A 14951-nucleotide genomic window follows, 5' to 3' on the forward strand; every position below is an offset into this window, starting at 1 on the left:
AGACAGTGATTTAATTGCTCCGGGGTAGGATCTGGGCATGAATGTTTTCAACAAATCCCTTAGATTTCTGTGTTGTACAGTACAGGATGAGACTCACTGGACATCAGTCATTAGCTCCTTGTTGTTCCAGTGTCACCTGGAATGCTTTGAAAAAAATACCGTGCCCGCTGAATCTCAGAACAACTGCACCAGAATCTGGAGTTCCTTGGGTGATTCTTATGTGTGCAGCCAAGCTTGGCAACAGCTGTTACTGCCTCCAAGCCTCCAGGCAACTCCCCTCCAATCTGCTTGTTTAACTGTTTCCATGTCCTAGCTAAATGAATAGGGTTGCTAGATAAAATACAAGATACTACTTAGTTAAATTCAAATTGCAAATATCAATTTTTAGTAAAAGATTATTCCATGCAATACTTGAGACTCACACACACAATATTATTCAGTGTTTATAGGATACTTGCATTTAACTAGGATTTTTGTATTTTCACTTGTGAAATCTGGCAAGCCTACAAACAAAGCAAATGCTATTCCAAAGCTCACAGAACGGTAATGTAAACTTTTGTATGTAAAGGAGCTTTAAGAAGGTAGAATCCTTGAGGAGGAAGCAAAGAGAGATCACATTACTGATGTCCAGTAAAACAACCAAAAAGTCTTCTTCATTCATCCCTCTAACCCAATAGTCCTAGGTTTTATAACAACTGGCTCAGTTTCTATGCTGGATTCTCCACCCAATACAATAAATAAGCCTGTTACTCCCCAAACTCTGCTCCTCTCACTCCCACCCCACCCTCAATCTATCCTCCTTCCAGCCAACTAAATCAACCTACTTTCAGATGTTGCTCATTTTTTGCTGAACCACACAGAATAAGTACCAAGCCAAGAAAAATCACTGATGGGTTGGCCTGTGTGTGTGTGTGTGTGCATGTGTGTGTGTAGAACCATTAGAAGTCTTTCTGTAGGTATTATCCTGCTTTTAAAATTCATGTGGAAATGTCAGCTTCAGGAGACATAGCCTATCAGTGTTCAGCTAGAAATTTGGGTAAATTTACCTCCTAACTGCTTCTTCCAGCATCAGTTTCAAATGAAGGTCACAGACTCACCTTCAGTCAATGGTCTATTGAAGAGAAAGACATGCTATTGTCTCTGCCAGCTTGTCAATTTCATCATCTAGAATTTTTCATTAACCACACAAATCACCTGTACAGATAACAAATACACAATAAGAAAACAGGAATGCTTAAATTGCATACAGCGTCTAATATTCAGTTAGGAGTGGGGAAGCTTGTATAAGGTACGTATTGGGTGTTTTCTGTAGAGACATGTGCTGCATCAGAAGAATATACTAGATTTTGTGGGATCTAGATTTCACTCTGAGTACCTTGCTAACCTATTAATAAGTGACCCTCAGCTAGAAATAAAAGTCTTGTACTCTTCCATTTCCACATCTGTAAAATTAAAACCACAATTCCTGACTTGTTTTGATAGCATTGTTAATATGAGAATTTCAATAAGATGATTTATGTGCAGAAGACTGAACTATTTCAAACATCAGCATTTTTACTAAGTACAAGATAAGAGGAAACAGGAATATGGCTTGCTTTGCTGTATGTATACAAGGAATCTTAGCCACTTTCTTTTGTAGTCTGTTTTGAGATAGCAAAGCAAACTGGTCCAGAAATATGCTCAAGGGATGAAAGAAATGCTAGTTAGTAGGCCAATTGTAAGCACTGATTTTTTTTTTTTAAAGAAAAAAGGAAAGATAACAAGTGCCAAGCCACAAGATTCATTTCTTTAGAGGCTCCTGGCATCCTAACTGGGGATTGCGGATTTGTTAAATGATCATATTCCCTTCCCTTGGTTAGATGGAAGCATTAAGTCATCTGAACCAAGGATGAGTCACAAACTTACGGGAAGATCCCCAAAGTCTGAGTGGTAAAGTCTATGAAATGGAAAAAAATGCATATGGATGCCATTACGCTCTATGTTTATAGATTGGCTAGTTTAAGTCTCCCTAATGAACCAGAATCACTTCTGTTTTTAGAGTTCAAGGAAACTGCATTACATTTGGTTCCTTTAAATTGTAATATGTGATCATTTGGATAAGCTCTGGAGGCAAGCATACTATAACAGTTGTCACGAAGACTAAAAAAATAAAATTGAAGGGCATATTTGTTGTTGTTGTTGTTGTTTAGTCTCTAAGTTGTGTCTGACTTTGCGACCCAATGGACTATAGCCAGCTAGGCTCCTCTATTCTTGGGGATTTCCAGGCAAGAATACTGGAATGAGTTGCCATTTCCTTCTCCAGGGTATATTCCCCACCCAGGGATTGAACCTGTGTCTCCTGCCTTGGTAAGTTAGCAAGTGGATTCTTTACCACTGAGCCATCAGGGAAGCCTAGGGCATTTTCAAACCCTTCCCAAAAGAAAAGAAAAGCAATGAAAGTAACCATATTATCTAGTTACATACAATGTATATGTTCAATTCCTTACACTAAATTCTTTACAAGCATGTCTGCCCACATTAAATATTATATATTTATATATCTCTTTAACAGTGGTGTACATCTACTTCCACTGTATTTATACAATGTATCTCACAGAGATTGAGGCTGGTGTGGAGAAACTTCTGTGGTCTTGGTCGCTAACATGGTTTTGAAAATCTTCTTTTAAAAATGACTTCCCAAACCACAAAATTCAGTTTGTACCATAAACTATATGATTCCACTGAATCACTCATGACATTTACTCACTTATCTCAAATCTACTCATGACATTCACTCACTTATCTCAAATCTTCTCTTAAAGATTATCCAAATTAAGAAACTGCCTTCTGAAAACCTTGCAGTAACTTTCCATTTATCCATAAGTTAAAGCAAACTGTGTTTCCTCTCTGGGCCATTCTTCCAAGATCTTAAGTTTATTTTCCCTTTCTCTTCATAGTTTACTTCCTCAGAAAGACACCCTCTATCCCCCTATCTAAAATATTCCCAAATCACCCTCTCATTGTTAGTACCTAGTACCATCAAAAATATTTGTTTGTTTATAATTACTGAGCAGGCAGGGATTTTATATGTCATGTTTATCACTATAACCTTACTGTCTACAACAGTGACCAACATGAAGCAGAGACTAATGAATGTTGAATAAATGCCAATGAATATAGACAAAATAATACATTAGCCTCTGTGAGGATCATTTCAAAAGAGGAATTTAAGAGGATATGAATTAACACAGCATCATTAGAATAATTGTATAGCCATGCTGGCTCCTTTGAATGAGACACACTACTCATTTGGAAATATTCATTAGCCATATAAATTTTTTTTTGTTAAAAAATACATTATACAGTTGATCAGTGCAGAATGTTGAGACACCAACCCTGCACAGAGTGGAAAATCCAAGTATAACTTTACAGTGGACCCTCCTTAGCCTGAGTTCCACATCTTTTAGATTCAACCAACCAGACAGTGTAGTACTGTAGCACATTATTTAGTGGAAAAAAAAGAGAAAAAACTCATGTAGAGTGGCTTCCCTGGTAGCTCAGACAGTAAAGAATCTGCCTAAAATGCAGGAGACCTGGGTTCAATCCCTGGGTTGGGAAGATCCTCTGGAGGAGGGCACGGCAACCCACTTCAGTATTCTTGCCTGGAGAATCCCCATGGACAAAGGTGCCTGGAGGGCTACAGTCCTTGAGGTTGCAAAGAGTCGGACATGACTGAGCGACTAAGCACAGCACAGTGCATACAGCACAGAGTGGATCCATGCAGTTCACATCTGTGTTGCTCAAGAGTCAGCTATATATATTCAACTAGACTCTGCTCTTGCGTTCTTTTAAACCTTTTGGCAAGAGATACAGTAAGTCCTCTATATATGAATCTTCAAGTTGTGAACTCTCAAGGATGTGAACATGTGTCTCTTTCCAGCAAGGAACCAGAACCTGTATCATCAACATCAGGCATGAGTTTTGAAATTGGAGCTTGCCCTCCACTCCTATTGCTGATGATGCTTCAGCTCTACCATTTTCCATCTCCCCTCCCTCCTCCAATCAATAACTCTTCTTGCCTGTTCACTTGATGTCAGCCCCTGTATGCCAGTTGTTACAAGGTATTACTGTACTTTTCATGGTACTATACTATAGAATTAAAAATGTTTTCTTTATTGTTCATGTTTGTTTTTTATTTATTATAAAACTATTGCAGTATACTATGACTATATAGCCAATTGTGTTAGTTGGGTACCTAGGCTAACTTCATTGAACTTAAAAACAAATTGGACTTACAAACATACTCTCGGAACAAAACTCATTCATACAGAGGGTGCTTACTGTATTTAACTTCTGACTATAGCTTTTCTCCTGTGATACAAGTCTCAGGATAATTTTCTCCTTACCAATTTGCTCTGCAGAAATCCTTTCTGCCTAGGCTCTCTCTGATGACTAGGATTAGGAATCAAACAGATGTCTCAGAAGTAGGCACAAGAGCTTAGGAGATGTTAGTTGGATTCTTTTTCATCTCAGAACAATGGGTTGCTGGTAGATGAAGCTACTGATTGAGGAGATAAGCACTTACTATATTGTTTTGGACATTTGTTACAAGGGGAAAATAAGGAGACTTTTTAGGTGGTGAAATAGTGAACCTGGGGCAATGTCAATAGTTTCTGGAAGGGAGGAGTGATGTTTGCAACTTTTTCTTGTCTTCTTTGTGGTTGTATCAGGAATGGCACATCAATTACAGATGGCAGAGTCTGGTAAAGTGCTTGTATTTGAGCCTGAAGTTCATGGACAGGCATAATTATTGACTTTGTTCATGTCTATGTTGGGAAGACTTATTCAAATTGGTAAATACTTAATAACTAATGGGCTTCCCTTGTAGCTCAGTTGGTAAAGAATCCTCCTATAATGCAGAAGACCTGGATTCAATTCCTGGGTTGGGAAGATCCCCTGGAGAAAGAAATGGCAACCCACTCCAGTATTCTTGCCTGGAGAATCCCATGGACTGTAGCCCGCCAGGCTCCTCTGTCCATGGGGTTGCAAGAGTCGGTCACGACTTAGTGACTAAACCACCTAACAACAATAATAACTTAGCAGGCTATTGACTCTGGGCACAGAAACAGAAACTTGGGCACAAGAGAACTCTATCAAGATTAACTTAGCTAATTTAGCAGAAGTAAACAAAGCTAAAATATAAATTTGTTCAGAGAGAGATGCCAGTGAGAAGTAAACCGACTCGGGTTAAAGACAAGACACAAAACTGATTATATGATATGATCACAAGGTTGGTTGACATGCATGCTCCCACACACATAGGTATGAGCACACATACAAACTCACATAGCTCATAAATATTCTCACTCACATACATGCAGACACAATGCTAAAACAAACACATCAGAATATAAACTCTGGTCACTTCTGAGTGATTGAATTATGAGGGATTTTATTTTGTTTCTACTTTATTTTTCCATTTTCCTTACCAAACTTTCTCGTTCGATCTCTTCAAACCTAGCTCGGCTACCAGAGAACCCTAATCCTTCTACAGCCCGGTCCAGCCAGGTCCCCAGCTGTCCAACTCTCCATCTTACTCCCTGGGCCCTGAAGCCTTTTGTTGCATCTCTTGTTTATTCTTCATTCCCGGGTCCAAGTTCACAGGGTTTGACTGTTGTTTACCTTACACTCCAGAGAATAATTTCCATTTTCTGAAACTCAGGCAGTTTTAAAACATTGTCACAAAGTTCTTTGATAGTAAACCTGTTGAGTGGTAGGGTCTATGTCCTCTCCACTAGAATACAAGCAGTCTTGTGATGGACTGTTTCAACAAATCCAATGTGGTGGGAGTGATACTGCGTGATTTGTGAAACTGTGCCATGAAAGGCATTGCAACTTCTAACTTGTTTTCTGAAATCTTTGCCCCGAGTTCCTGTGCCAGGCCTGACCACCTTGAGCCTGCCATGAGTCTGAGAGCCTCAGACCCATGGAAACACCATGCATAGGTGCTAAGCCCAGCAATGAGAGTAAATGAGCCCTTAGGTGATTCCAGCTCTGTAGGGTTCCTCCCAGTCTTCAAATCTTTCCAGCTGGGGTCCAGACATGGAGAAGCAGAGTCAAGCTGTTTATACTGTGCCCTGTCTGAATTCTTGACAGGAGAATTTTTGAGTTTAATGAAATGGCTGTTTTAAAGTGCCCTGCCAAATTTGAGGGTGATCTGTTACACAGCAATAGCAGCTATAACAGGAAACTTGAACCCAATTTGAGTCAGATTTCTGACAAAGAGCTGAAATCAGGTTTTTCTGTTTGTTTTTTATGGCTCAGGAGCCAAACACAAGCATTTTCCTCAGGTTGATATAATGCTTTTCCCAAGTGATTCATCAAACCAAGGAGCCTGAATGAGAAACTGCTTCCTATTACACAGATGCCCAAGGACACTCTAGGAAAAGCTAGAGATGCCTGAGAATATGTTACATACTTTCCTTAATAAGGAAATACCCTTAATAAGTCATTCCTTTCTCAGTGAAACTTTTGCATCCTTGGAAGTTTAAGACTTGTTTTCTTCACTTTCCAAGTTCTATAAATCTTCTCATTTCCCAAAAAGCATGCATTCTCTTGCTTCTTGGCCTTCCATTTTTGATTTAGCTGAAGATTTTCATCTTCAAAAATTTTCTCCACGTTTTACCTAAGGTCACATATACCTCTAATGTCAGAGATCAGAAGAGGAGGTGAGGTAAAAGTAAAGATCAAGAATAGAAATTGAAAATGCAGAAGGCCTTCCCTGGTGACACAATGGATAAGAATCCACCTGCCAGTGTAGGGGATGAAGGTTTGATCCCTGGTCCAGGAGGATTCCACACACTGTGGAGCAACTAAACCTGTGTGTCCCAACTACTGAAGTCTGCATGCCTAGAGCTCACACTTGGCAACAAGAGAGTTTACCATTTTGAGAAGCCTGTACACTTCAACAAATAGTAACCCCTGCTCATCTCAACCAGAGAGAAGCCTGTGCAGCAATGAAGACCCAGCACAGCCAAAAATAAAATAAATAAATACATAAAATGTAAAGAAAACACAGGAGAAATTTAGAAACTAAAAGAATGTCAAAAGAATGATCATCCTTGGTTATTTACAGTGTGTCAGTATGCTCCATGTATTATGCTATTTCAACATAACAGCAGTCTTAGTGATGAAGTTTTTTTATTATTCCCATAATAAATGTATGTACAGGTTTTCCCAGGGTGGCAGGGGTGATAGTCATATCCAAGAATCTGATATGAGATCCTACCACAAGACCATACAGATGACAAATAGCCAAAACTATTTCATAATAATACTAAATGTTTCACTCATTATCTAAAGAGTATGCCGTGGGGTTTTCCACTATATATTGGAAACAGCTGCATAACTCAAATGACCAATGTATTTCAAATTTCCAATGTACAATGTTATAGTATCATGTATGGATCAAAGATGCACTCACAGTGAAAATAGACAAGTGGATTTTAATATAATGGGTGCCAAAAGGCCACAGACATGGTTTCAGATTTCACTTTGCAACTAATTTTTCAGAAACTACTACTTTTCAAATTTTGATGTGGCATCAAAGAGGAATATGAAAAGTCAATTACAATAATCTTGTCTTTTTAGACTATGGATTTGTGTGAGACTAGATATCCTCCATATAATTCAACCAAAAAGCAAAAACATTACTACAAGTTGAATGTAGAAAAAGTTATGAGAACCTAGCTGTTTTCTATTAAGTCACATATTAAAAACACTTACCATTCTTCCTACTAAACTTTTTGCTATGGAAAATATAGGTTTTTTTTTTCATAAAATATGATATTGGTGTTACATCTAATGAGTTTTTCACCTGTAATGTAAAATGAACAAATAAATATTATTAAAAAGTCTGATTTAATTTTGCATGTGGTAAACATCAGTGAATAAATAATCAAAAGGTCTTTGGGAGCTGCCTTAGGCAATTTGGGCTGCTACAACAAAATATCTTGGACTGAGGGGCTTATATAGTAAATATTTATTCTTTTAGTTTTGAAGGGTTAATCCAAGATCAAGGTGTCAAGAGAATCCATGTTTGGTAAGCACCTCTGCCCAATTTGCAAATGGTTACCTTTTTCCTCTATCTTCACATGGCAGAAGATAAGAGAGATCTTTTTAAATGGGCATTAATCGGACTTCCCTGGGCTTCCAGGTGGAAGAATCCACCTGCCAATGCAGGAGACACAGGAGACAGGGGTTCAATCCCTGGATTGTAGAAGATCCCCTGGAAGAGGGCATGGCAACCCACTCCAGTATTCTTTTTATTTTTGTAAATGAAATATTTTAATAATATTTAAATATTTTAAAATCTTCCTTTCACTCCAGTATTCTTGCCTGGAGAATCCCATGGACAGAGGAGCCTGGAGGGCTACAGTCTATAGGGTCAAAAAAGTCAGGCATGACTGAACATGCGAACACACAGTCAAACTTTCTTGGTGGTCCAGTGGTTGGAAGTCCACCTGCTAATGCAGGGCACATGGGTTCGATCCCTAGTCCAGGAATATCCCACATGCCTTGAGGCAACTAATCTGTATGCCACAACTAATGAATCCCCAAGCTCTAGAGCCTGTGCTCCATGTCAAGAGAAACCACTGCAATGAGAAGCCCATGCACTACAACTAGAGAAAGCCCAGGTACAGCAATGAAAACCCAGTGCAGCCAACAAGTAAATTAAAATAAATAAAAAACAAAAGGACACTAATACTATCATGGAGATTCCATCCTCATGACTTCATCTAAATCTAATTACCTACCAAAGACACCATCACCAAATGCTATCACATTGGTGGTTAAGGCTTTGGTATATAGGTAAATTAATTTTGGGAAGACAAACTTTCAGTCCTTCCAGATATTTAATAATTTTTAAGGGTGCAAGGTGTTCCTAAAATAAAATTTAAAAAAAATTGATAATCTCTGGTCCAGACATTGGGTGGATGTTTATATGGTGTCAAAGATGTGAGCCTTTAGATTTTATTATAATGGAATTTGCAGTGTATAAAAGTGCTTTAGGAAAATGCAAAGAGAGGTTGCAGGCATGGGAGAGAAGGCCTTTGATGGGGTGCAGTATGTGAGTTTAAGTGACTCATCCCAGAACACAGGTGGAGGTTCCTGCCTGGGAGGATCAGTGATGGCAATGAATGAAGGTACATCTTTGGGGCAACAGGAATAGGGAGAGAGAGAAGGTAGTTCAAAAACCTTTAAATTGCTGACTTCTACTTTTCTGTTAAGCAGAAGACAAAGGATTCTTTTGAGGTTCCAACTGTGAGTTGAATCTTGAGGAAAAAATTATAGAACACTACAAACCATTATGGGAATGAATGAGAAAATTCCCTGGGAGCATGTAGTCCTTATGTTGGCAAATGATTAAAGATAAAGTTTTGAATTCCTGAAACTTCCTATGGAAAACCTTCATCAATTTTTCTTTTTCCTTTTGGGAAAGTCACTATTCGTAGTCTTCTTGCATGTCCTAACATAGATTAAAAGCAATGTGGTTATTTCAAATTTAGTTGGTAGTTTAAAAGGGTAGAGCAAGAGTTATACTATTCATAAGGTTGAAAATTCACATTTGATCAAAAATCTCTTCCTGGAATTAGCATCAAAAGTGCCTTAAAACAGAACTCCATTGATATAATTTTAAAACTATGTGGTGGGTTCTACCCTATTTCTGTCACAACCCAAGATGACATGTCTGTTTTTCAAGCAATTCTCTGAAAGTATTTAAAAATGCTATATCAGCTTTTTCATATTTCAGAATGATGAAAAATGTTTTCATGGGGGTAGCTGGTTTGGAGTTAGAGGTTGCAAGGCAGATGGAAGGCTTTGATGTAACTGGGCCTGCCATGCATCTGTGGACTGGGCAGTGAGAGAAGGTAATTTTGGGGGACAAGTTAGTGGAGAAGCAGAAGATCTCAAGGCACAAAATGTGACCTTGTACATTATTATGGAATCATCTTACATTTTACAATCAGCGACTTCCCTTTAAGAGGGGCTACATGTTTTATTGCTGAATGGCACAAGAGATTAGTGACACTATCAGTGATGGCAAATTGTATCTGCTGAGCATTGTATCATTCCTTGTGATGATCCAGGGAAATATAAAATCTGTGTCTCATGTTCAATCACAAAACCTTCACTCTGTCAGGGGACAAAACCTTTCTTCAAGTAATGCATCAAAAAGCCACACAGATTGTTTAAAAAAAAAAAATCTCACATAGAGCTTTCATTTATTTATTTATTCATTTACTTCACCATGCAGCAGGCAGGATCTTGGTTCCCAGAACAGGGATAGAAACTGTCTCCTGCAGTGGAAGAGCAGCTGGATCACCAGGGAAGTGCCTAGATTTCTCTTATAGACAGACATATGATGGTCTCAGCAACAATTGATGAGAAAAGTACAGTATCAACTTGGATTGTCTTGCTGGTGATCAAGGGTCAAAGTCTAAATCTTCACCTTACCCTTTGCAGCTTCATTCTGTGTCCTCTGACAGTAAGATCTCCTCTCCCCAACTCCATTTTCCTTCTCTAGTCCATTTCTTCTCACACAGTCTTTACTCATTACTGGTCAGCAATTTGTGTTGGCTCTCCTGCTTGTGATCCTCAAATCCTCAGAGTAGACTTTCCTCAACTCCTTTTTCATCTAGTGAAATTCCACTCACTATTTAGGTCTTTGTTTAAACATTTTCTCATTGAAGTCTTGCCTGGCTACATTAGCTTCCCATGGTCACTCAATTCCAAGCACTTTGTGCTTCCTTTTTTCATGACCCTCAGCATGGGCTTCCCTGGTGACTCAGATGGTAAAGAATCTTCCTGCAGTGCAGGAGACCCAGGTTTGATCCCTGGGTTGGGAGGCTACCCTGGAGAAGGGGATGGCTTCCCACTCCAATATTCCTGCCTGAGGATTCCATGGACAGAGGAGCCTAGCAAACTACAATCCATGGTGTTGGACATGACTGAGTGACTAACACTTTCACTTTCATCATGCCTGTAATTTCTTTTTCCACTTCAGTCCTCTCTGATAGATTGGAAGTTCCAGGAGGACCCTGGGAATATTTCTGTTGAGTTCAACACACTCTAGCCCTATCACTCTGGATGTCCACCAAGTTCAAAACTTCACAAATGAATTAAAATATTTGTCAATTAATAAAGCATCAAAATAATTTTCATTAAAGATGTTCTTATCTAGACCCTTTGAACCACATCTACTGATTTAAAATACCATTAGTACACTTTATTTCTTCAAGGGGAAGTATTAATAAAACCAGCGTATTTTAGTTGGAACAGATATGTTTCTATTGACAGAGAAAACAAGCAAACGTTATCTTCAAAAGCTTCTTTAAAACATTTCTCTCACAATCACCTCATTCCTTTAGATCAAATTTAAGTTGTATTGAAATAGTAATATAATTTCATGCATGCTCAGTCATTTCAGCTGTGTCTGACTCTGTGCAACCCTATGAACTGTAGCCCGCCAGGCTCTTCTGTCCATGGGCTTCTCCAGGAAAGAATATTGGAGTGGGCTGCCATGCCCTTCTTCAAGGAATTGTTCCAATCCAGGAATAAAACCCATGTCTCTTATGTCTCCTGCACCGGTAGGCAGGTCTTTACCACTAGCACCAATTGAGGAGCCCATTAATATAATTACATATTGTCAAATGCACAAATATTACATGGAATCCAATAAACAATCTATGTAAACAGTTTAAGAAACAGAGCATTTCCACCATATGGAAAACTCTCTCATCTTGCTTTTCAGTTGATTCTCCTCCTACCCCTCACTTAGCCAACAAAGTTCCATAAAGTCAAAGCTATGGTTTTCCCAGTAGTCATGTATGGATGTGAGAGCTGAGTGCCAAAGAATTGATGCTTTCAAACTGTGGTGCTGGAGAGAACTCTTGAGAGTCCCTTGGATGGGACATCCGCAAGGATGTCAAACCAGTGAATCCTAAAGGAAATCAAACCTGATTATTCATTGGAAAAACTGATGCTGAAGCTGAAGCTACAATATTTTGGCCACCTGATGTGAGCAGCAGACACATGAGGAAAGACCTTGATACTGGGAAAGATAGTAGGCAGGAGGAAAAGGGGATGCAGAGGATGAGATGGTTAGATGGCATAACTGACTCAATGGACCTGAGTTTGAGCAAACTCAGGGAGATGGTGAAGGACAGGGAAGCCTGGTGTCCATGGGGCTCAGAGAGTTGGACACGACTGAGCGACTGAACAGAGACAAGCCTCTGACCCCAGCAACAGCTACTGTTTTGATTTCTACAGCCAGAAACACAAAAAATAGCAACTAATACAGGCAGCCATATGAGTGAATCTCAAAAATACTATGTAGAGTGAAAGAAGCCAGATACAAAGAACACACACTGTGATTCCTTTTCTGTGGATAACCAGATTTTAAAATGCTTTCTCCAGCATAACTCTGACTGCCATCATGTACTGATAAGGATCACACAGGAGGCATACAGGAGGTCCTGACCCTCACGCTTTGAAGGCAGGCACGTGGGAAACATTTTACAATACGAGAAAGAAAGTTAATTCAAAAATTCCTCCTTCAAATACTTTCTATTCTTTCAAATTTTATCCAACACATTGTACTTATTTCTTGAAATTTCTAGCCCCATGAATGTAGCAAATTATATTGTATGTATAATGATTGTTAGAGGCACACCAAGACCTACTTACCTATACAATAAAAAAGCAAGCACATGATTAAATAAATTCCCATGTTAGTTACTCAGTCATGTCTGACCCTTTGTGATCCCATGAACCATAGCTAGCCAGGCTCCTCTATCCATGGAATTCTCCAGGCAAGAATATTAGAGTGGGTTGCCATTCCCCTCTCCAGGGGATCTTCCTGACCCTGGGATTGAACCTGTGTCTCCTGCATTGCAGATGGATTCTTTACCATCTGAGCCACCAGGGAAACCAAAATTTCCATGGCCCCAAATTAAACTTTACACACCTTTTTAAAAACTGCAGTATAATTGTTTTACAATGTTGTGTTACTTTCTGCTATACAACAAGTTGAGTCAGCTATATGTTTACATATACTCCCTCCCTCTTGAAACCTCCCCCTGTCAGTCCCATCACTCTAGGTTGTCACAGAGCAGCAGGTTTACCTCCCTATGCTATAAAGCATCTATTTTACACACATGATCATGTATATATGTCAATGTTACGTACCCAATTCATCCCATTCAGTCTTTTCCCATCTTGTGTCCACAAGTCCTAAACTTTACATATTTAGTCCCTCAAAACATATACAACTTTTGTCTTTAAAAAGTTCCATAATTCTATACTGTGGAGAAACAGCAATATTATATGGTAAACAGTTAATATGAAAATGAAGGTCTTCTAAGGAAATCATCATGATATCAGGAAAGTTATTAATAAAACACAGTCAAGATGAACAGATTTTATGAAGTACTGGCATATGTATTACTGAAATCAGAAAGAAGTTTTGTGAACCAGGTAGAGTTTTGTAAAGTTGCCCATAAGTTGTCTCTTGTTTTTCCATTGACTTGGATTACCAAATGGGGGACATACTTCTATGGAAAATATTTTTGGAATTTCCCTGTTGGTTTGGTAGTTAAGATTCTGCCTCCCAATGCAAGAAACATGGGTTCAACTCCTGGTTGGAGAACTAATATCCCTCATGCCATGAACAACCAAGCCTGTTGCTCCACAGCCAGAAAAGCCACATGCTAGGGCCACAACTAAGACCTGACATAGCCAAAAACAAATAAAACATTTCCTATTCTCATTAACATATTGTTTCAATCCTGATAAAATACCACACTTGCTTAGTGTTTTCAATTTTTAAGTGCCAGTTTTGTGATAAATTCTAAGTTTCACAATAAGTCACTGTAAGTAGAAATATAATACTGTAAACTAACATTATTTTTGGTATATAATAAAAGTTTAGAAGGTCAGTTTTCATTCCAATCCCAAAGAAAGGCAATGCCAAAGAATGTTCAAATTACTGCACAATTGCACTCATTTCACATGCTAGCAAAATAATGCTCAAAATTCTCCATGCTGGGTGTCAACAGTATGTGAACCAAGAACTTCCAGATGTTAAACTTGGATTTAGAAAAGGCAGAGGAACCAGAGATCAAACTGAAAACATCAGTTGGATCATAGAAAAAGCAAGAGAATTCCAGAAAAGCATCTACTTTTGCTTCATTGACTACACTAAAGCATTTGTCTGTGTGGATCACAACAAACTGTGTAAAATTCTTAAAGAGATGAGAATATCAGACCACCTTACCTGCCTCCTGATAAATGTGTATGTGGTCAAGAAGCAACTGGAAATGGAACAGCAGACTGGTTCCAAATTGGGAAATCAGTACTTCAAGGCTGTATATTGTCACCCTGCTTATTTAATGTATATGCAGAGTACATCATGTGAAATGCCAAGCTGGATAAAGCACAAGCTGGAATCAAGATTGCTGGGAGAAATATCAATAACCTCAGATATGCAGATGACACCACCCTAATGGCAGAAAGTGAAGAGGAGCTAAAGAGCCTCTTGATGAAGGTGAAAGAGAGAATTAAAAAGCTGGCTTAAAACTCAACATTCAAAAAGCTAAGATCATGGCATTCAGTCCCATCAATTCATGGCAAATAGACGAGGAAACAATGGAATTAGTGACAGACTTTACTTTCTTGTGCTCCAAAATCACTGCAGATGGTGACTACAGCCATGAAATTTAAAGATGCTTGCTTCTTGGACAAAAAGCCATGACCAACCTAGACAGCATATTAAAATGCAGAGACATTACTTTCCCAACAGAAGTCCATCTAGTCAAAGCTATGGTTTTTCCAGTAGTCATGTATGGATGTGGGAGTTGGACTATAAAGAAGGCTGAGAGCTGAAAAAATGATACTTTTGAATTCTGATG

At 38.7% G+C, this 14951-nt stretch overlaps 1 long non-coding RNA gene across 3 annotated transcripts in view; it reads right to left on the reverse strand.

Annotated features, from left to right (window-relative positions):
• LOC139034784 (uncharacterized) overlaps positions 1-14951 on the reverse strand; it is a 39296-nt gene that overhangs the window by 7123 nt on the left and 17222 nt on the right. For all 3 annotated transcript variants that reach the window (XR_011487336.1, XR_011487335.1, XR_011487334.1), the window contains exon 2: positions 1098-1194. This is a non-coding gene — a long non-coding RNA (uncharacterized lncRNA). The remainder of the gene's footprint in view (positions 1-1097; positions 1195-14951) is intronic.

This window comes from Odocoileus virginianus, chromosome 4 (genome assembly GCF_023699985.2).
Source record: "Odocoileus virginianus isolate 20LAN1187 ecotype Illinois chromosome 4, Ovbor_1.2, whole genome shotgun sequence".
In the NCBI taxonomy this organism is placed as follows: domain Eukaryota; kingdom Metazoa; phylum Chordata; class Mammalia; order Artiodactyla; family Cervidae; genus Odocoileus; species Odocoileus virginianus.